The 22,950-nt window shown below is 42.2% G+C and overlaps 1 protein-coding gene and 1 long non-coding RNA gene across 2 annotated transcripts in view; both read left to right on the top strand.

Moving 5' to 3' along the window:
- The window catches only part of plxna3 (plexin A3), a 152,340-nt gene that overhangs the window by 54,438 nt on the left and 74,952 nt on the right, over window positions 1-22,950 (top strand). The gene's annotated exons all lie outside the window — the stretch shown is intronic.
- LOC146983963 (uncharacterized) lies at window positions 2,805-3,540 on the top strand. Its single transcript, XR_015036207.1, has 2 exons — window positions 2,805-3,187; window positions 3,275-3,540. It is a non-coding gene; the product is annotated as an uncharacterized LOC146983963 (long non-coding RNA).

Genomic DNA, 22,950 nt, shown 5'->3' with positions numbered 1-22,950 from the left:
ATACAGTATAAAGGTAGATGTCCATGTGTAGTGTGATTATAAAGCAGCTCTAGGTTCTATATTAATATTGTAAAAGTATCAAAGCCTCAGTCCACAGAGAAATGCATAAATGCATTGCTATGTATGTGTGTGTGAGAGAGCCACCACTTTCAGCCCTGATGTGTAATTACTTCCTCATACTAAATTCTTTGAAGCTGATTTTTGACATTATATTTCTAGGAGGATATCTCTAGATGCTAATGCTGCGTTCAAGACAACTCGGGAGTCGGAAAAAAAACGAGCTCAGAGTTGTAAAAAATGAATTGAACGGTGTCGAACTCGGAAATTACAGGTCGGGAACTTGGGTATCATATCAGAGCTCCGACTTTCCGACTTGACATCACGACAACATCAAAACATGGCGGCCCTCGTCTTAAACGGTTAGAATTTAGACATTTAAGTTATTTGTTGAGGTTTGAGTGCATATTTTTGTGTATTAGTGCAGTAGCCTATATGAAATACATTTATATTGAGCTGTGATTGTTGTATGGTGTGAAATTGTGGTCCTCGTATGTGACGGAAATAACGTTTAACTGTTATCAAGTCTGTAACATTATGTGCACTCATCTGCAGCGTCTCCTCTCCTCCAAAATAAACATCATTTACTGCTGCATTGATTTTTCGTATTCAGCTATGAGCCACAATATGCCAAACTTCCTATCCATGTTTTTTTTTTTTTTGAGTTCCTGCAGCGTGAATGCAATGATGTCGGAAGTCGGAAATTTCCAAGTTGGGAATTCCGATTTCCGAGTTGTTATGAATGCAGCATAAGTTTGTCCAGGACCAACAGAGGCATCACTTCGTTGTGTTTTCTGACCATGACACAGGATATTGAGTAGTTGTCCACTTCTCTACTTGTTCTTACTGCCCAGTTCATCGATATGCGTTCATTTCTTCATCTCCACAAAGCGTTCCTGTGCCGTCTGACTGGGTCACTCACACGCTAATGGATTGAATCACAGCAAAGAGGCTAAATTGATCATTTGGAGAGAGACTAAAAACAGAGACATGCTGTCCATTGTATCAGGACTGAGAGACCGCACACACGCAACACGCAGACGAGGAATGCAGCGGAGGGGACGGAGGGTCAAATCATGAGAAAGAATAATATTATTTACAGTTTACCTTTCCCTTTAGAGTGTGAGTGAGCCGGGCACGGAGCCTGTGAACGGAGCAGCGGGTCAGAGTGAACCACAGCTGCTGCAGTCTCCAGGAAACTTTATTTATATTTCACCTTAACTCATAAACCCAGAATCTGAGCAGACTGATGCTGATCTGAGCATATGCCAAAAAGAAACATGACCTTTAACTTGTCATGGTAACAGACAGACGGACGGACGGAGGGGGAACCATAACCTTCAGACTTAATAACATAAAATCTGCCCTGCGAACAAAAATTCACGTCTTCAGGTCTCTGATCGAGTCTCTCTGATGCGTTTCTTTCTTCTTAAACAGAAATAATCTCACATGTTCTCCTGTGCGGTTTACAATGACTACGTTTCAGTGCTGGAGCAGGAGACTGTCGGCTTTCTGCCATAATGTGATTTACTTAAACGTTGTGTAATGAGAGGCCGGGTTTCCATGGTTTCCAGGGAAGAGATGAGAGAGACCTGATTTCTCCTGGGGGAGGATGAATTCTCGGTCATGTAAACATGTCACTGTGTTTAGGTTTTTACATGTGAGCGTGTGCAGAACAAAGAGACACCAGCGCTGTCGTGGCAGAACGGAGGGAATGAACAGGTCTGCACATAGAGGGGCGCCATCGTGTTTGAGTTAAGTCATTTGATGTCGGTCGGCATGTGGGCCACGACATGAGTTATGTTTTGACTTTATTTATTTACATATAGTTCAGTTGTCGCCATGAAAAGAATGCGGGGAAGAAAAAAACATGACAACAGGATTCTGGATGTGAGCATGTTTTTTTCTAAGTGGATTTATGGATGTTTATGGAGGATGAACGTGATGTTGTGGGAAAGTGCAAGACACACTGTATTTAAAGGGATAGTTGCCATTGCCATAATCCCTTTAGTCATAGCAGTAGGTTCGTTACCTTTAATTGTCGGTGCAAGCTGTTTTTAGAACGGCGGAGCAGAGTCGTGAGCTGCTCAGAGCTACGCTATGGAGGCTAATGGGATTTCTTGGTTTCCCTCATCAAACTCGCTATGACGCTATGAGATAATAACAGAACGTTACCACACAGAGTTGTTTTAGAGGGAAATTCATGCAAAACTGCTGATGCGCATTGCCTTCAGGGGCAGTTTTTCAGCAAGCAGACTCTGTATTTACCTCTAAAACAACTCTGTCTGGTAACGTTCTGTTACTATTATCTCATAGCGTGGTGAATGTGCAGGTCACAACTTGTCCACCAGAGCGTTTTGGAGTTGTTGGATTGTGTATTTGATGAGTTTGATGAGGGAAACCAAGAAATCCCATTAGCCTCCGTAGCGTAGCTCTGAGCAGCCTGCGGCTCTGCTCTGCCGTTCTAAAAACAGCTTGCACCGACAATTAAAGGTAACAAACCAACTGCTATGACTATAGGGATTATGGCAATGGGCCAATTTGCCAAAATGTTGAACTATCCCTTTAAACATTTGAGCGTCATGTCTGTGTCTGACTGAGTTAGGATTCTGAGAAAGAGTGGTTTTTACTGCACCAAAGCACTGTGCATTAGTTTGAATGAGATGCTTTTATCTGTGTGTGCCGATCTGTACAGACGGAGGTGAAGGGGGGATCAGAGAGCGTTAACTCCCGGTTGGAGACAGCAGCTGATTTGAGTTGGAAGAGACAGATAAAGTGAGTCCAGTCGGATCTTTGTGGTATTCTGGACCGGTTTTAAGGTGGTGTTGTTCCCCTCAGTGTTTTTCCACTGGGTCCAGCAGCAGGTTGAGAGCGCTGCTGGGACTCTGGCCCAGTCGGCCTCCTCTAACAACATAATGACATCAGCTGTGGACACACTGAGCTGGCAGCCTAATGTCTCTCTGGAAGCTTCACAGTCCAACCTCGGTCTGGGATTAAATACCAGCTCTCTCTCTCTCTCTCTCTTTCTCCCAAATGCTACAGACTCGCTCTCTGGTTTTCTCTGGTTTCTGTTCATTTGCGTGAAAATTGAGCTGCAGACGTGTCGTCCATCAGAGCCATGCAGCGTCAGGTCGGTTTGTTCCTCAGTGCGATGAGTCCCGACTCTTGTGACGGTCACACTGATGTATTTAAGATTGGAGCGGCTGTACATCGTCAGAGTGTTTACGTTTGTGAACCAGCTGAACTCCGACCTCTGCTCTCAAGATTCATGTGAGTTTTATCAAGAGAGGACCGAAGAAGGAGGGATGGAGGGATGAAAAGAGGGAAAACCCTGTCGGACTTGGATGTTGACTTTAGATTTCCTGAGTGAAACACGTGACAAGAAAACTGAGCACAAAAGAAACTAAAGAGGAAAAGACTGAGAGTTGGAAATTGTTCTTTTTTTTCACATGTTGATTTAAATGAAAACAAAAAAGGGTAAAAGTCAACTCTGAGATTTTAAACCTAGAATGACATCATCTTTCCAACTTCTCTTAGGATGTTAGCAGTTTTCAAAAGATAAAGTTTATAACAGTAAACTGTTCCATATACAGCTCTGGAAAAAATTAAGAGACCACTTTCACAAGTTTTTCTTAAAAGCATCTCTACATGTATGACAGTCGTTCTTTTATTTTCTTTTTTAAATACCAACACAAACACAACTCATTCTACTTAATGAGACACTGATGAGGTCATCACCTGAACCACATCTGGTTTTATAGGAAGATTATAAAAACCACTGCTGGGATTAAACATCGACATTATCCCAAAAAAACTGATTTATAAACTCTTCCTGAGTTAACATATTCTTGCTGTGTTGTTTAGGAAAAAATATGAGCATGTTTTCTTTGCATTATTATTATTATTATTATTATTATTATTATTATTCAACGTCTGAAAAGACTTGATATTTCTGTTATTTAGACTAGTTTAGTCATTAGCCAATAAAGCTCTAAATGACAATATTTTTTTTCAATTTTGGGAGAAATGTTGTCGGTAGTTGAGAGAATAAAACAAAAAAAAATTGATTTAATTTTACTAAAACACATACCTATAAATAGTAAAACTAGAAACTATGATCATTTTGGGAGTGGTCTCTTCATTTTTTCCAGAGCTGTATAGTTAATTGATCCCTGACTATATGTTGATAAAGAAGAAGAAGAAGAAGGAGAAGAAGAAGGAGAAGAAGAAGGAGAAGAGTGTGACAGATGGAGATAAAGTCAACAGAGAGTTTGAGTTAGGACTTGTTGTTTTTGCTCCTGTCAGGACTCACAGCGAGCGGCCCAGTCCCAGTCAGTCTCTCATGTAGAATGAATCAGGAGGACGGACGCTAACGCTCTGGGCCGCTCAGTGGGAGGTCTGAACACACCAACCCTACCAACTAAGAATTCTGGGATTTTCCTGCTTCACCAGGATGAGCGAGGGACAGTAAGAGAGAGAGGGAGAGTTAGGAAGAGAGAAGTCTCATCAGTGAGTTAACTTTCTGGATTATCAACTTTAGCTGTGTGACATTCCGAGGCTCAGCTCCCAGTTAAAGCCCAGACACCCGGCTCCACTGGTTGTGTTCCAGTTTATCAAAGGTCTGTCTTTAAGGAGTTTGACTTTTGTCTTTTGAGCTGGATTTAGCTCCGTCTCAACACACTGAGGTTTCCTCTGTGTGTGGTCGCACAAACCAAGCGCTCCTCTGTGGCTTTTTACCAGAGCTGCTTCAGGTTTCAGGTCCACATCCACTTCCTGTTTGATCCTGTTCCTTCTCCCTCACACCACCACAATACAACAAAACATAGAAATAATACTATAGGCTATACATCTCTTTTAAATTGACTAGTGGAAATTTACTTAAATAATTTTCCCATGATAAAACTTCCTGGTAGTTATACGTATTTCTATACTCTTAGACTGTTTTGTATCAGATGGATTGTTTAGGTGTTTAATTCATTTCAATCGCTGCTCAGAAACAAAACAGGAAGAAAACAATGACATCTAAACAGAAGAACAAAAGAATTCCACAGCAAAACCAAACCAAAAGCTTCCACATTAATTAGACATTTCCACACAGGCTGAAACTAAACTGAGTGACCAGAGTCTGACATTCTCCTGTCAGCAAGGCCACGCAAGAGAAACAAACTTTATTTGTATAGTTTATTATAGGACTGTTTATACACAGGAGCAAATCAAAATGCTTTACATGACAAAAAAAACTAAAACATAATAAAATTCACAGTTTTAGAATAAAATAGTGAAGAAAAAAGATAAAGACTGACTGTCATGTCTCTGTGTGTGAACGTGTCACGGATGAAGAAAGTGTCACAGGAGTAAATGATGAATGACAGGATGTTCTTCTGTTTTTGAAATATTACTCAGTTCACCACTTGTGTTTGGAAATCAGCCCATATCCCTAAAATGTCTGTATGACAGATCTGACCATCTCATTTGTTTTCATTAGCTCTCTATATGACATACTCTTAAGTGCTGACTGGATCTTCAAGCGCTTAAAGGGATAGTTCAACATTTTGGCAAATTGGCCCATTGCCATAATCGATAGTCATAGCAGTAGGTTCGTTACCTTTATTTATCGGTGCAAGCTATTTTTAGAATGGCAGAGCACCATTTCCCTCATCAAACTCATCAAATACACAATCCAACAACTCCAAAACACTGGACAAGTTGTGACCTGCACAATCACCATGCTATGAGATAATAACAGAACGTTACGAGACAGAGTTGTTTTAGAAGGAAATTCATGCAAAACTGCTGATGCGTGTTGCCTTCAGGGACAGTTTCTCAGCAAGCAGTCTCTGTATTTGCCTCTAAAACAACTCTGTCTGGTAACGTATTATCTCATAGCGTGATGAATGTGCAGGTCACAACTTGTCCACCACAGCGTTGTGGAGTTGTTGGATTGTGTATTTGATGAGTTTGATGAGGGAAGCCAAAAAATCCCATTAGCCCCTGTAGCGTAGCTCTGAGCAGCTGGCCACTCTGTTCCGCCGTTCTAAAAATAGCTTGCATCGACAATTAAAGGTAACGAACCTACTGCTATGACTATAGGGATTATGGCAATGGGCTAATTTGCCAAAATGTTGAACTATCCCTTTAAAGATGCTAAATGTGGAAGTATTTAATTTCATCTCCTGGAGGAAAAAAGTGCTGGTTCATTGTTCCAGTGGCTCAGGCAGCTCCACACCTCCAGTCCCTCAGGCCACATAGAAAACCAGCAACTTTTATCCATGAAACCGAACACGCCATATGTAACCTGAGAGGCCAAACCCAGGGTGAAATAAAGTCTTTAACCACAGCCCAAGCAGGTCCAGGTGATATGAGTGACTCTGCAGAGAAAACCCACCTGAACCCATGCGAGTGAATCAGTGAGTCTTTGTTCTCAGTCACAGTTGTGTTTCCAGGTTTTCTTCAGTTTGACCTCTGGAGGTAAATAAACCGCAGGAGTTCACTCTGATTCAGACGCCAGAAAAAACAAAAGTGCATCTGGAAAAATACAACAAAAAAACACGAGACGCTGTTTTCTCATTCAAGATCTCAGCGGTGATGGGAAGTATTTATGGGTACGAGCCGGGCTGCAGATGGCTGAGTAGAAGAGGCCAGGTCCTCCCAGTGTGGGGAACTGGTCTGAGGACAGTTATAGAGGTACAGTAGTATAAGTATCAGTAGTAGTAACAATACCTGTAGTACTGAGGTTGTAGTAGAAGCAGCAGTAGATGCAGATGTAGTAGTGGTAATGGTAGAGGCAGTCACCATGGCAACAGCAGTAATGTATTTCCCATCTATCAGTGCTGTTTTTTTGTTTTGTTTTTTTGTATCGGCTGATCTAAAAGCTGATTGGCTCAGAGAAGGTGATGTCATCAGCAAGTTAGGAGAGAACGAGGCAACAGGAAGCTGGAGGGGGGCATCCCAGGAGGATGGGTGTGTGTGTGTGTGTCTGAGCGAGTGTGTGTGTGTGTGTGTGTGTGTGTGAGAGAGAGTGTGTGTATGTGTGCATGCGTATGTGTGTGTGTGTGTCCCTCAGCAGTTCTCTGTTCTGCTGCCAAAACAAACAGGCCTGAGGGGAGAGAGGAGACACGCTGCACTGACCGCACCTCCCAACACACACACACACACACACACACACACACACATAGAGACACACTGGACTTGGACTTTTACAGGATTTGTTGAGGTTTAAGGCTTTGGGTGACTGAGACCTGATTCAGGATCTGTGTCAGACCCGGTCCAGAGTCTGTTCAGTCCGATGTGGTCTGATCTGGTCCGACAGGGTCCTGCTGTACTGCTGCAGGTCTCTGGTCTCAGTGCTGTATCAGACACTTCACAGACTTCAGTCAAAACAAGCTTTTAGTCTCTGGTCTTTATGATGCGGTTTTTTCCAGTGGGCTGGTTGACATCAGGTCCAACAGTGTGGCCCAGAGGCGACCTCTGGTCTACATGTCTCTGCTGGCCTGTAGTCATGCAGGTCTTGTGACCTGGAATCTCTGTATGTGTGAGTGAGTGTGTGAGTGTGTGAGTCACCAGTGTCCAGCACGTCCCGACAGGAGAAGCGATCCCCAGTGAAGCGAAGGTGAAACTGTCTCAGAACAGAACACTCAGACTGAGGCTCTTAACCCCATCACTCTGCCTCCCAGAGCGCTTCAGATTTTAAGATTTTATTGATTGCTTTCAAAGCTCTGCGTGGCCTCTCCCGCTCTCTATCCGACCTCTCAGTTCCGTACTCACCGGTTTGCTCCATTAGAGCCTCAGGCAAAGGCCTGGTCTGTTGGAGCGGCCCACCTGAAAACTCCAGGGGGCAGAGCGTCTGCGCTCAGGGCCCCGAGGCTCTGGAATCATCTGCCCAAGGATCCGGCTGAATCAGGAACCTGTTCTAAGTCCCTTCTTTAAACATACTTTTATCACACAATTGTCTTATATTTTGGATTTTATGAAACTTAAAAATATAGCTTCTTTTAGTGTGAGTTAGCATAGATTCTATAGACGCAGAGGTGATTGCTCTAATGCCAGGAGTACACTGGGAACGGCCGCGACGCGATACGTAAGCAGGGCGGAGCAGAGTTTTTTACCTGCTACACCAGGCACGGACGTGACGCGACACGGCTTCACTGTGTTTGTTGTTGCAGCTGTCACCTTCACCTTGTCAAGCTGCAGTAAATGAGTGCACTTCATGTATCTCAACACATTTTTACATCCTTCCTGTTAAAATGGATTGACAGTACCTTTTCACAGGTAATTTGCTGACTATAGGGTTTGCAAGTGCAGACTATATTAAGTGGTATCAATTAACTGTTTAACTACACGAACGATCATGGATCCACAATGTAAAAAAACAAACCCCATAATGTTGCACTGCTACTGGCTTTGCCTCTGGTACATGAGACATTTATTTTAATCACTTTTAAACGTAATATATTAGTTTTATACACAGTTCTCTGTAGTTTTCTACCTGTTGGAGGGCCGCGTAGCCACGCCACGAGGAAATATAATAGACTCGTCGTGAAAAAGAAGAGAGGCGCCGCGCGACGGCCGCTGGAGTGCGCGTCGCTCACATGGCCGGTGGAGGAGCTTCCATTGACTGAATGGGCGTGAGCTGCTGCGGGTGTCGCGCGACACACGTTTCGCGTCGCGGCCGTTCCCAGTGTATTTCAGCCGTAAGACTGGAAGCTCTGCCTCCTCTAAAATGTCATGTATTGTTGTGTTTACATGTCATTAACTAAAAAATGCATTACAACATGTTCAACTCTGAGACAAGTTCGTTCACAGTCATCGTTCTCTTTTTTCGATCCTCTCCTCTGCACCTCGTTGACATACAGGCTCAGCTTGGAACCTGGCCGAGGCAATACCAAAAAAAGTACCAGGTACTATCCCTATAGTAGAGAAGCAAAAAAACACTGCATTCCTGTAGCGTCTCAGTACATTAAAGCAGAAGTAAGTGGTCCGGTCGTTTTCGCTAATGCTGCGTTCCAGGCAGGCTTTTGAAATCGTAAATTACAGCTTCAAGTCACAACCTACGACTTTGTAGCGTTTCAGGCAACCCACTCGTGTTTTTCCGACCTGTTTTACCGGTGAAAGTCACTATAACGGCCACTCGTAACTTCCGACCGGTGAACTCGTACCAGATCGAACTGGTACCACTTCACGGTCGGAAAAATACGAGTTTCCTTGAACGCACCATAACAGTCCTCGTCCCTACGTCGCCACATTCACGGCGTCCCTTGGCTGCACACACAGCCCTGCATGCCGTTCTCTCTCCTCATTGGATAAAAACTGTAGGATACGATAAATGTTTTCTCTTCGGCTCAGAGCAGAGCAGAGGGACTGACAGACCCGTGTTTCAGACCAAACACTCTATGTAAGTGATTGCTGTCGGAAGATATAACTATTTAAGACTTATATTAACACAAATATATCACTTACTTCTGCTTTAAGTCTGTTGAAGCTCAGCGTCCATGGACTTTAATGGGCGACAGGGAAACTAGACGGTCATTGGATGATGCTGTTGTTTTGTCTCTGGGAGTGAATGGAGCAGTGGGCGGGGCCTGGACCCTGAGCTTCTGCATGGTGGTTGGAGGACCTGTCTAAAGGCTGAATCTCTTTCTGATCGAGGAGTTTGAAACATACACCGGCACCAGAGCATTTTCGAGTTCAGTCCCATTGCTGATTTTGCGAGTAAAGTTGAGAAACAAACTGCAGCTCATTTCCTGTTATTTGATTGGTGACACAGCCCATTTCCATTGTACATATCATACACTGTAAATAAAATATTATTATTGCATTTCCTTGTTTCAGTTTAACATAATTTTCACATTTCCTTGCTGAGTTTACTTTCCCGTTCATTCATTCAATCAAACATGTCGGCCAAATATGAGCTTCTCCTCTTTGAAAGACCAGCAGCCACCACTTTATAGATGTCACTATTTTTTATTTATTTTTTATTTTTTCAGTACATCTAGTGTCAGAAAAAGCCATAACGATAAATAAGAGATTATTTGACTGTGGAGCTTAATTACTCAGAGTATTTGAACATATTAATTATGGAGCTTGCTATTAGAGGTATTTTCTTAGAGTGGCAGGAAGTTACGAGGAGAGGAATAAATACAGCAAGAATACAGCAACTGTAATATTTCTCTCTAGTCTATTATGTCTAAACATCATGCTATATTAGCTGCAGATAGATGAGAAAAAGTTTGCTGCTATTTTCCCTCCAGCTGGTGTTTGGCTGACGTCTCCGTGTCGCACAGTAAAGACGATAAAATATTGTTTTTCCTTTTTCATCCTCGCCTCTCTGCAGATTTCCCTCAAACTGACGGACTGAAAGCTTTTTTCTTTCTTAAAAAGAACACTTCCTCCTCTTCCTCCTCTTCCTCTTCTTCCTCTTTTCCATTAGCACAAAGTGAATTAGCGGAGATGAGTCAGCCAATCAGCTGTGGCATTCAGAGGGAACAGAGCCATTATTGGCTAATGAGACGACGGGGAATTAAAGCTTTTATTCTAATAACAGTAATGTCTGTTTGTAACCGAGCCGCCTGCACCTGCTTCACTCTTCTTCCAAACATCATTCTCATTTTCTGCTTTTTCTTTTTTTTTCCGGCAGCGGCGGGGGAATGGATTCTCACAGCAAGAGAGGGAAATTAATCTGTTGATTTAGATTCATATAGATGATTATTATTAGGAAAAGCCTGCACCTGTTTCTCGCTTTTTCGGCGGAGCTGAGATCTGGAATCAAACCAAAACCTCCGTCAGTTTCGGGGGGATTGAAGCAGTATTTAATTTGACTGTCAGACAGATTGTGTCAGAGAGCTGCTCTTCTCCAATGAGGACCTGATTTCTGATTAACTTCAGTTTTTACCTCATTGTGAGACGGCGGCACCTGTGTGTGTCACCTGTGGAGACTTAACTCCTCTTTCCTTTCACCTACACCTGCAGAAACCTCCCGTGAATAAGGCTCTGTTTACACGACAACGTTCACGGGTGAAAACGACAAAATGTTTTATCGGATGTGCCTTTCGTTTAGACGGCGACTGCGTTCTTGTGGCTTAAAAACACAAAAAAAAGTGAAAGCACCCTCCAGACTGGAAATCTTAAAAATGCTTCACCGTCGCGTTCCCGTCTAAAGGGTAAAAACGCAAAAGTTCTGATCTGCTCACGTCGTGTATGCGTTTACATCACAGACATGCCGCCTGGCGTGCATACAACATGAATTCCACAAACTTTTGCGTCACTGTCTGCACGCAGATTTCTCCCAAAAAACGCTTGTCTAAACGTGGAATAAAAAGCGAGAACGCAACGCCACTTTTGCGTTTTCTCTTCAGATCTTCTCCTTACATAGCCTAAGACTTCTAAAGGATTATAGTTGTTCAGATGCTCCGCTAGTTTGGTTCTTGCCTTCTCCAGAATTGAAACTTGACATGCTACATAAACCTTAGTAGCATCTCTACTACTTATTTTAGCTTAGCATTCCTTAGCTTTACTTTGACTGATCAACAAATCCACCATCATTTTAGGTGATTACCAACTGTAAATAAAAACATCTGGTAAGTTCATAAACGTGATTCTTTGAAGGCCTTTTTTAAGCCCTCAGTGTTGTCTGCAGGAGTTCACTCAGCCTGACGTAGGCCAGGTGAATGTTTTATCGGTGAATGTTTTATCGGATGTGCCTTTCGTTTAGACGGCGACTGCGTTCTTGTGGCTTAAAAACACAAAAAAAAGTGAAAGCACCCTCCAGACTGGAAATCTTAAAAATGCTTCACCGTCGCGTTCCCGTCTAAAGGGTAAAAACACAAAAGTTCTGATCTGCTCACGTCGTGTACGCGTTTACATCACAGACATGCCGCCTGGCGTGCATACAACATGAATTCCACAAACTTTTGCGTCACTGTCTGCACGCAGATTTCTCCCAAAAAACGCTTGTCTAAACGTGGAATAAAAAGCGAGAACGCAACGCCACTTTTGCGTTTTCTCTTCAGATCTTCTCCTTACATAGCCTAAGACTTCTAAAGGATTATAGTTGTTCAGATGCTCCGCTAGTTTGGTTCTTGCCTTCTCCAGAATTGAAACTTGACATGCTACATAAACCTTAGTAGCATCTCTACTACTTATTTTAGCTTAGCATTCCTTAGCTTTACTTTGACTGATCAACAAATCCACCATCATTTTAGGTGATTACCAACTGTAAATAAAAACATCTGGTAAGTTCATAAACGTGATTCTTTGAAGGCCTTTTTTAAGCCCTCAGTGTTGTCTGCAGGAGTTCACTCAGCCTGACGTAGGCCAGTCTGTTAGGGGTTGACACCGACAAGACTCCATGCTGGTTCCGGTTCCCGAACCAAATTTTGAACCAGCAATCGCGTTCAGACTGAAAAAAATAGTAGGTTCAGAACCTGAAAAGTTGGTTCTCAAGGGAACCAAGAAATAGTTGGTACTTTCCTGGGAACCATGACATTATCAGTGGGCGTGTGCTATTCTAGCCTGTGAAGATGAGCAGGAAGGAGGAGAAGGCAGTGACTACAACCTGGAGAAAAATATTTTGTTGTGGTCTGAGGAAACTAAATGTTTGGTGGAGATTTGGGAATCGACAGAATTTCAAGAAAAGCTAGAAAGCAGAGCAAGAAAGAACAAGTTGTATGAATTTCCCTCTGGGGTTTAATAAAGTAAAGTCATTCTGATCTTTGAACTTTGGGAAGAGATGGTCAAGACTGGGTTCACTCCAACACCAGACCAAATCATTAGTAAACTTAAAAACTGAAGAATGATTACAGAGACAGCAATAAAGCAAAAATATTGAGTAACATGTGCCCAACAATAATTGCCCTACGGGGACACAAATAAAAACCTTGAACCTTGAACCTTGAACCACTAGTTACACTTAAACTGGTATGAACAGTGGCTGGTTCACCAGAAAGCACCAATATTCTGAGACTCCAGAACGGAACCAAAGCCACAACCAGAACCAGAACCAGAACCGTGCCTGTCTGAAAGCACCCATATGTAGTGGTCTGGTCTGTTGGTGGTTTGAGCTTGTGTCAGTAAGTGAAGGAGACTCAGATGAGACTGTGGTGTCTGGGCAGGAGGCCCACGATGTTCACAGAGGCTTCAGCAGGAAAATCAAACTGACGTGTTCCCCGGTGGAAATTCCAGCGCTGTGCCCACGGCGCTGACTGTCAGGCAGAGCCGCCGCTTTATAAAGAGGCTGGTTGTAAACAAACCTGGCACTCGGTGCTGCGAACCTACACCTTACCTCTGCAGTGTGCCCCGTTGATCACTTGTGGAGGACCCAGGTCTCGGTTGTGTAAGTGCGTTGATTTCCTGTGTGTGTCCTCTCCACCTGCTCAGTCTCTCTGTGTTGGAATGGAAATGAGCCATCAGACCTGAGTGACCAGGATGACTTGGCGTCTGGATGTTCAATTTCCTGTTTCTCTTTTTTGAAAGAATATTTTTCTGCCGAACGCTCTCCGGTCCAGTTCACCGCAACCTGATAAACACATGCCAGCGCTGTTTGTATTTAGACAGCTGCATGTTTCATAAAGAACGCTGACTGTCCTGACCGTGAACAACACTTACACCCTGACCAAGACAATATTTCTCATCTGGAGAGAAAAACACACGCAGAAAACACTGCATTACTGTGTGACATTAGTGGCACAGGCAGAAAGTAGATCACGTGTGTCGAAGGCACTGGGTTGGAAGTTGAATGTGGTTATTTCTTGCATTTAAAAAAACCCCAGACCTCAGATGTGGAAGAGGTCTCGCACAGAGTTTTCTCTGCTCTCAGCTGCAGGTTATTTCTGATTTATTATAACCTGTGTATTTCTCTACAGGAGCTGTTGGAATTATTAATTTAAAAACCGTGCTTGACCCCGATGAATACAACCGTCCTTGTAAAAGAACATTTTCCTATTCTTGTTTTATATTTCCCTTTTTTCAGTGCAGTGTATTTGTGCGGCCACTCCGAGTCAGTCTGACTGAACTCTCTTTGTTGCGTGTTCAGGATGTCTGATCCTTACTGTTGCCACATTAGGATTCCTGTTCTTCTTATATTGAGGGGAAGCTTCAGTCACAACAGGACAGAGTGGCCGAGGTAAAAGGGGAATGAAGTTAGACACTACAACACGTATTCCTAAAGCACATCTGTACATGGCTGATGTGTGAGGGCTGGATGAGGAACGTCTCTGAGATATGTGAGCGTTCCAGCCTTCAGACGGTGACGTAACATTGTCCAGTTAAAGGGATAGTTCACCCAAAATTGAAATTGCACTCATTATCTACTCACCCTCATGTGGACTAAGGGCTGGGAGAAGTTTCAGAGTCCTCCGTGGCTTCTCTGAGTTACAGGGGGTCTCGGTGTAGCAGTGCATGTCCATATAACGGTTGCAAATGGATACCAACTGTCTTCGTAACAAAAAGACACACCAAAAAACATCCAAATACCTCCATGCTGCTCGTATGTAATGTCTGTCTTGTATTGAAGCCCCGAAATGCGAAATTGTCCCGAAAAAAATTAAACAAGTCTATATTTCAAGCTTGTTTTGTAGCGGAAGCTCCTCTTCCCGGTTCGTCAAATTTGGACGAACCAGGGTCTGTTGGACGAACCGGGAAGAGGAGCTCCGAGAAGCTTCTGCTACAAAACAAGCTTGAAATATAGACTTATTTAATTTTTTTCGGAAGAATTTCACATTTCGAGGCTTCAATACAAGACGGACATTACATACGAGCAGCATGGAGGTATTTGGATGTTTTTTGGTGTGTCTTTTTGTTACAAAGACAGTTGGTATCCATTTGCAACCGTTATATGGACATGCACTGCTACGCCGAGACCCCCTGTAACTCAGAGAAGCCACGGAGGACTCTGAAACTTCTCCCAGCCCTTAGTCCACATGAGGGTGAGTAGATAAAGAGTGAAATTTCAATTTTGGGTGAACTATCCCTTTAACAACAACCGAAGAAAGAAATCTTCCAATATTCATTTTGAAAACCTCAGTCAATCCACAGCAATGATGATGTTATTGATGGTGTGGAATTCTGGTTCTTTGGTTCTTTTAGAATACTTGTCACAACAGTGTAATTTAACATTAATACGCCAGGTTTAAATAAACCAGAATACATGAGTGAGCATCTGCTTCTTTCAGAGATTAATTCAACCAATGGCTGTAATGAGATCAGCCTAGAATGTGATTGGCTGATGCAGTATAAACGCTCAGCTCCCTCAGGTGGGTTTGACCTCGCTGGATGTTTCTTCTTTCTTCTCTGAATCTTTGTTAGAAATTGAACTGAACTCTGTGGTTAATTATCACTGCGGGCTCCCGGCCAATCACATCACTCTCTCAACAGAGCGAGGCTATTGATTGGCTAAATGTTGAGAGAAGAAATTAAAGTGTGAATTTGCCGATGTAAACTGGTCACACACGCACACACATGCACACACACACACACACACACACACACACAAGCCAATAAGCAGTGATATTTCGTGGTCGGATATTAACTGAGGTTGATTGGTGTGTGATTGGAGGAGGAAGTTTCACACCTGGGCTCAACACACATACACACATGTATACATCACTGCAGAAACTCACTCACTCACACACACACGCACACACACAGTCTCACACGTTCTGAGACCTAAGCTCACACGCTTCCCTCCCTGTTTGTACTGCGTTAAGGACCAGCTGGTGTTTTTGTTTTGATTGGCTGTAAATTAGATTAGAGACGATTGGCGGTTGCCACAGCAACAGAGAAATCAACTCCGTCTCCCCCTCCTCATCCTCCCTCATTTGGAGATTTCGAAGCGGCAGATAGCCAATCAGATACCTGATAGGATCGCGTGTGTAGTCATCACCATCACCTATATACTATAAAATAAAGAATTTTTTAAAAAGTATCCAGGATGGGTCAGTGACATCACAGTGACATCACAGTGACATCACAGCGATGTCACTCTCAGGTGGGTTGTGTTGTATGTCCCTGTGCCGGTCCCAGAGGACTCAGCTCTGTCTCTGTTTGCCACTGAGCACGTGCAGCAGTCGCCCCGTCCACTCTGTCTCTTTCCTCCTGCAAATAAACAACAGCAGGCAAAATAAACACACACATAGTTGTGTTAAGGAGAGGACAGTTTACGTACAGGACAACTCTCAAGTTTATTTACTCTCTTTCTACTCTCCCTTCTCTTTCCTCTCTTCTCTTCCTGAGTCGAATGTCGGACGACCCCGTCCACAGACTTTATTTCTATCCCACTTCAGGCTAGACCAGTTCAAGACCACCTGACGGGTCAGGATGTTTCATTAAGTAGCTGCACATTAGCTCCATGTTTTGGCCTTATTAAATTATCCACCTCGCTTAATTGACAGTGGTATTTATGTAAATAAATGGGGAGAAACATTTTTTTTTCACCTTTATTTAATCTGGAGAATCATTGAGAGCAAGTCAGATACAGTATTTACAACACAAAATGAGACAACATCAACACAGCACAAGTTAAAGAAGGAAAGAACACAGAAGACAGTTTCATCAATTATAACAGTTACATTCGTAGACAGAGGAGTTTGTTATCATAGTTTTAACCCATTTGTGCCCAAATTTTTTTTGGAGTTGTAAGGCATATCATTTTATCAGTTGAGTCCCTCTGAATCACATTATGTATTTATTTTTTCCATTTTGTACTTTTTTTTGAAGAAAATTGCATTTTTATGACTGGCAACAATTGTTGCCAGTGGGCACACAGCTTGTAACTGGGTTGAATGTCGCCTAATAGTAATATAGTAATAACAAAATAATAATATAGTCATAGTAAATAATAACAAAAAGGTGGAGGGGGGTAAAAGAAAATGTTTTTTTTTGGGGGGGGCATCACATCACATCAACATTTTTTTTTACCTCATTGAAACGGGGTTATTCCTATGTTCCCACAGGCCTATGTTTCCACATTATAAGATTTACTTTCAAAATTAGGCCCTATGTTCCCACATTTCCTTTTTCATGAATTTGAGACTGATTTCATTCCCTCTTCACATACCCTTTTGTATTTTCATTTAGGCTAAAATGTCCAGGTGTGCCTGACCTCAGTAGTCACAACAACAATGATCAGACAGACCTGGATTAATGAATTTGTCCAATAATGAAAGACAGGAATTAAAGGAGCTGACTGAAGTTCAGGGAGTAGGAGTGGAGCTGTGCATACAGCCAATTGTAGTTTGTAAGTGGTTGAAGGCCTAGTGATTTTAGCTTTCTTGTACACCTGTCTTGAAATGTAAGGGATACTGGAGCTTGGTTGGGGTGGTGGGATGGCTCGTGGCGGGCGCCTGTAAATTTCCCTTATTTTCAAATCCAAAACTTGATAGGTATGCTTCATTGCCCTGCCTTGTTATCCACTGTCTTGTCTTGTTTTGCACCTGTTGACTAAACTACACTCTACTGTCCCAACTCAAATTCCTAAATATGTTTACATGTTATAACAATAAGACTTCTGACTTCATATTTCATTTATTTCGCACACCACACTACTCTGTGACAATAACACTGGATACTTATGCAAGTAACACCGTGGATATATTATTATTATTAGATTAGATTTTAGATTTCATCGTCCTCTACAAAGATAACTGTTTCCACCTCTGTACATTGACCATTTTGTAGACACCTTTCCACACGTATTTGCATGGTGGTGTCATCGCAGCAGTGCATGCGCCGTGTGATAAATCGCAAATGTGGGAATATAGGGCTGGTGGAACATATGGCTGTGGGAACATGGCTGTGGGAACATAGAGCTGTGGGAACTTAGGGCTGTGGGAACATAGAGCTGTGGGAACTTAGGGCTGTGGGAACATAGAGCTGTGGGAACTTAGGGCTGTGGGAACTTAAGGCTGTGGGGACATAGGCATGGGCCCAGTGAAACACAAGCTAATGTTAGCTAACAGAGAAAGATCGCTTAGCAGCTAGCAAGAAAATTATACCAAAGTCCTGTAGACACAGGTTTTGAATACCTGTGAATTTATTTAGCTAGAGAGAGTATTCTAAGAAGACTAAAATGAGCCGTTGTACACCATTCTACAATTTGAAATAAGTAAATTATGAGCAATCCTGCAGACAGTGTTTTCCTTTAGTTCGGTACAAGCTATGTGCCCACTGGCAACTATTGTTGCCACTCACAGAAATCAGCCCATGAGCAAAAAAATATTTATCCCAGGTACAATTTTTTGGGGGAGGGTTACTCAAGAGACTTGAATGATTAAATAATAATAATAGTTTTGGGGGAAAATCATAAGAAATTTATGAAAATGACCTCTTTCCAGGAGGATTTGCATCCGCCATGTCTTCTGCCTGAAGGAGCAGGGAGTAGATGATGTCATGTGATAGGAAGCACTTAGAAACAATTTTTTATAAATCAAAACCTTTGTCTAAGTTGTCTACTAGCATATAAGTGGAAAAAGTTGCCTTAGTACCTTTGAGATTTTTAATTGTGAGTAGAAAATGACAGTGATACACTTCGGCAACAATTGTTGCCAGTGGGGCAAAATGGGTTAAACTGACCCAGAGACACAAGTGTCTGTAGTTTTAGTGTTAGTTATTCCAGGTGGATGCTGCAGAGAAGCTAAAAGCAGTTCTACCAAATGAGGTGTGTGTCCGTGGAATTTTGAGTGTCAACCAGTTACTTGAAGGAGTTGAGAATGGAGTTTATGAATAATGAAATAAACTGGAACAGCCACAGCAAACATGTGTCAAAAAATGATGAGAGAAAAAAAAAAAGATAATTTGCAGAGGGTTAGAAAAAAATCAGCCTTTTTGATATAAAAAAACTAAACTAAACTAAACGTGTGTGTGTGTGTGTGTGTGTGTGTGTGTGTGTGTATAAGATAGTAGTCAGAATGGCACTGAGGTTTTGTATGTATGATGTATTTATCTGCCTCCTAAAGATAAAAGCGTGCAATGAAAAACCGCTGAATTGGCTGTTAATTATTCCTGTTACCATGGGCACCCACAGATGTACACACAACCATCACTGGATTATTATGATACTGAAGAAAAGTACAAAACATGAGGATTCTCAGGCAGGCTCTGTGTTACTAAGGATTGTCTCTTTGATGAACGGTTTCCTGTAGATTTCTGATTATTGTGTAGAAATGTTAATAATGCTTGTTTGTTCAGACTGGACTCCTTTCAGAACACCTGTGCTCCTGTTCCCTCAACCACACGCTGGCTGTGTCTCACAGTGTCACTGTGTCCGACTGATCTGTAAGTCTGGGCTGTAGTGACAGAAATCCTGTGTCACTGTTTGTGACAGAAGGGCCCGATCTGATAACAATTGTCTTGTGATCCCCTCCAACACCCCCCACCCCCTCCCTCCCCCTCTAATAGGCTCTAAATGGATCAGGGGGAACAGGCCAAGTCTGAAGCCTGGGTGTAGATTTATGTGTGTGTGTGTGTGTGTGTGTGTGTGTGTCACACTGCCAGGGGCTTCAAGTTAAAATGGGTCGATGGTTCTGTCTGGCAAGTCGAAGCATTGTTCTCTATGGGTGACTGAGAGGCTGCACTGTGTATGTGGTGTGTGTGTGTGTGTGTGTGTGTGTGGAGGGGTGGTTATTGATTTGTTTGCCTTGGGTTGTGTTTTGTTCTTACATGCATTTGTTTAGCTGTTTATGCAGCCTGCTCTGCATTCTTGTGGACTCAGCATATGATTCTGAAGGTGTAATTGAGCTGTTTATGTGTGTGCATGTGTGTTTTAAAAAAAAAGGAGGGGCGGGGTTTGGCGGGCAGAAATCAATGAAGTGTTAAAACATAAACCTACTGTACTAACTGTGTGTGTGTGTGTGTGTGTGTGTGTGTGTGTGTGTGTGTGTGTGTGCGTGCATGTGAGTGTTTCCAGATGTGTTAGTGAGAAGCAGATGTGGGATCAGCTCCTGTGATGAAGTTAGAACCTGCTCTCACTTGTTAAAGCCTCTGGTTGCAGCTGTATAGACTTTAATATATTTGGTCACATAACTTTAATCGTCATGAGTGCAGATTTAAATCTTTCCACCGTTGTAATTTCGTGCTGGTAAATACATTAAATATAATTTACAGCTTTAGTTTCCAGAAAATGTCGTCAGATAAAGTCTCATTGATTTCTGCTCACTGAGAATGAATGATTTTCCACCACGTCGCCTCAGAAGATCATGTCCACCTAATGCTGATGCACTCTCCTCATGGAAAATAAGTGAGTGCAGCCTAAACTATCAGAAACTCCTCTGCTCCACATAGATCTTAGTGCTAAAAAACAACAAATCAAGCAAAAGTTGGTTTTAGCCTAGAATGTATCTTTTATCAGTGATACTGCATTAGCCTGTAACTGGTTTTAATGATAACAAATAGCTTTAGCTCGGTCTTATTTAATGTAACAAATTATGAAGATTTGTTACATGTGTAATATTCACTGTTACAAATGGATTAGAACTTGTTAACACTTGCTAAAATAGCTAGCTATGTTTTTCTGAAGCAAACAAAGACTTCCTGCTTTATGCCTATACTAAGTATGAGGAGAGTTGTTAACACTTTCTAATGAAATGAGGTGTCATGACTAGAGTGTAGAAGAAGATTCAGATGTTTTATTCATGTACTAAGAAAAATATGGTTCACAAGAACAGTTAACAAGCAGATGTACATGAAGGGGAATGAACCCCAGAAGCAAAAAATGCTTATACGTACATAGGGGACACAAACAAACCCAAACAATATTGGCCAGTGGCCACATGCAGATTCATCAAATACCTACTGCACATTTTTAATATTAATGAAAGTTTTTTGTTGTTGAGTTAGTTGTGATTTAGCTACATACACAATTAGTGGCTCTATTGTTACATTGACCTTTGTAAAGCTAATGTAGCAAGAGAGTTGCAATAAAAGCATTTTAGCATCATTAGCATTTTAGCTAACATGTTTTTTAAGCCATGTATTATCCTGTTAGCTGACTCCTTTTCCTAAAGAGTAGTGTTGTAGTCAGACCACCTAACCCAAGACCAAGACCAAGGGTGGGGGACCATTGGGATCATTGGCACCATTGAGAAGACCATTTTCAAGACCATTACTGTGCCAGTATCCTACTCTTATTTTACACGATCTGACAGGTAGGAAAAACAAAACCAGTCCATCCTTTCTGGAGGCAGATGATAAGCTCATAACTAAGCCAAGGGAAATTGCAAATTATTTAAATGATTATTTTATTAGCAAACTAGAACAACTACTAAGAGAAAATATGCCTAATCTAAGTAATGATATATCTCACCTATTAATAAGAAATGAAATTATGAATAGAAAAAACTCCAAGTTCAAACTGGTAAATGTAAACCTAAATAAGGTAAAGGATTTCCTGGTGTTGATGGTCTTGACAGCATAGGCTTCTCAAACTGGCTGCTGATGAGATTGCTCCTGCATTAGCCCATATCATTAATTTAAGCTTTACGTGCTGTACATGTCCACAAGCTTGGAAACAGGCAAAAATAATCCCACGGCCAAATAACAAGAAACTGCCTTTTTCCGGCTCAAATAGTCGTCCTATAAGTTTATTACCTGTGTTAGGAAAAATGATGGAAACGAATTAATAACTCTCTAGCCACTAATAACTTAAAGCAGAAGTAAGTGATATATTTGTGTTAATATAAGTCTTAAATAGTTATATCTTCCGACAGCAATCACTTACATAGAGTGTTTGGACTGAAACACGGGTCTGTCAGTCCCTCTGCTCTGCTCTGAGCCGAAGAGAAAACATTTATCGTATCCTACAGTTTTTATCCAATGAGGAGAGAGAACGGCATGCAGGGCTGTGTGTGCAGCCAAGGAACGCCGTGAATGTGGTGACGTAGCGACGAGGACTGTTATGGTGCGTTCAAGGAAACTCGTATTTTTCCGACCGTGAAGTGGTACCAGTTCGATCTGGTACGAGTTCACCGGTCGGAAGTTACGAGTGGCCGTTATAGTGACTTTCACCGGTAAAACAGGTCGGAAAAACACGAGTGGGTTGCCTGAAACGCTACAAAGTCGTAAGTTGTGACTTGAAGCTGTAATTTACGATTTCAAAAGCCTGCCTGGAACGCAGCATTAGCGAAAACGACCGGGCCACTTACTTCTGCTTTAATTTAACTCTCAACATGCATACAGAAAGGCTCACTCCACAGCAACAGCGATGACTAGCATGTCTGATGATTGGCTTAGAGGAATTGAAAAGAAAAATAATATGGTTGGTGTTGTATTTTTAGACTTCTTAGCTGCTTTCGATATACTTGATCATCATTTACTACTAAAAAAAATGTTCCTGCTATGGCTTTAGGCAATCTGCACTTACTTGGTTTTACAACTATCTATCAAACAGGACACAAACAGTGTTTTTTAATGGCAGCTATGGTACTACAACACTACTAAAGAGAAAAGAAGAGTTGTGGCCATAGACTGCTGTAAATATGAAGTGCCTGTTCACCAAAGTATCAGTGTGTGACTGAGCAGTAGAAGTTGTTGTGGGTGGCTCATGAACAGCAGCTGGGGCTTGTGTCTCTGTCTCTGTCAGTGTGTCGGCTGCTTTCTCTGCAGCATTTGGTGAAAAACCTGTTGATGAAATGAACCCATATGCTAAAATTGTCCTTATATTTTAATAACACATATGGACTCCTCTTCTAGGATGTCTCTCTGGTAACATTTACATGTAACTTAGCAGAACTGAGTGTTGCAGGGTTTGTATACTGACTGTGCAGGGACATAAGGAACCATGGAGGATGTGTAGGCTAAGTGTGAGGTGTTGTGCGGCTGTGTGGACTGAGCAGACCTCTGAATCAGAGGAGGTTTTCTAAAACCAACCCTAAGCCACTTTGGGACTGGATTTATTTTCCTAAAGGGAGG

This window comes from Trachurus japonicus, chromosome 7, assembly GCF_045865225.1.
Source record: "Trachurus japonicus isolate A0001 chromosome 7, Traja_1.0".
NCBI lineage: Eukaryota > Metazoa > Chordata > Actinopteri > Carangiformes > Carangidae > Trachurus > Trachurus japonicus.
This window is presented reverse-complemented; position numbering and strand designations above follow the sequence as displayed.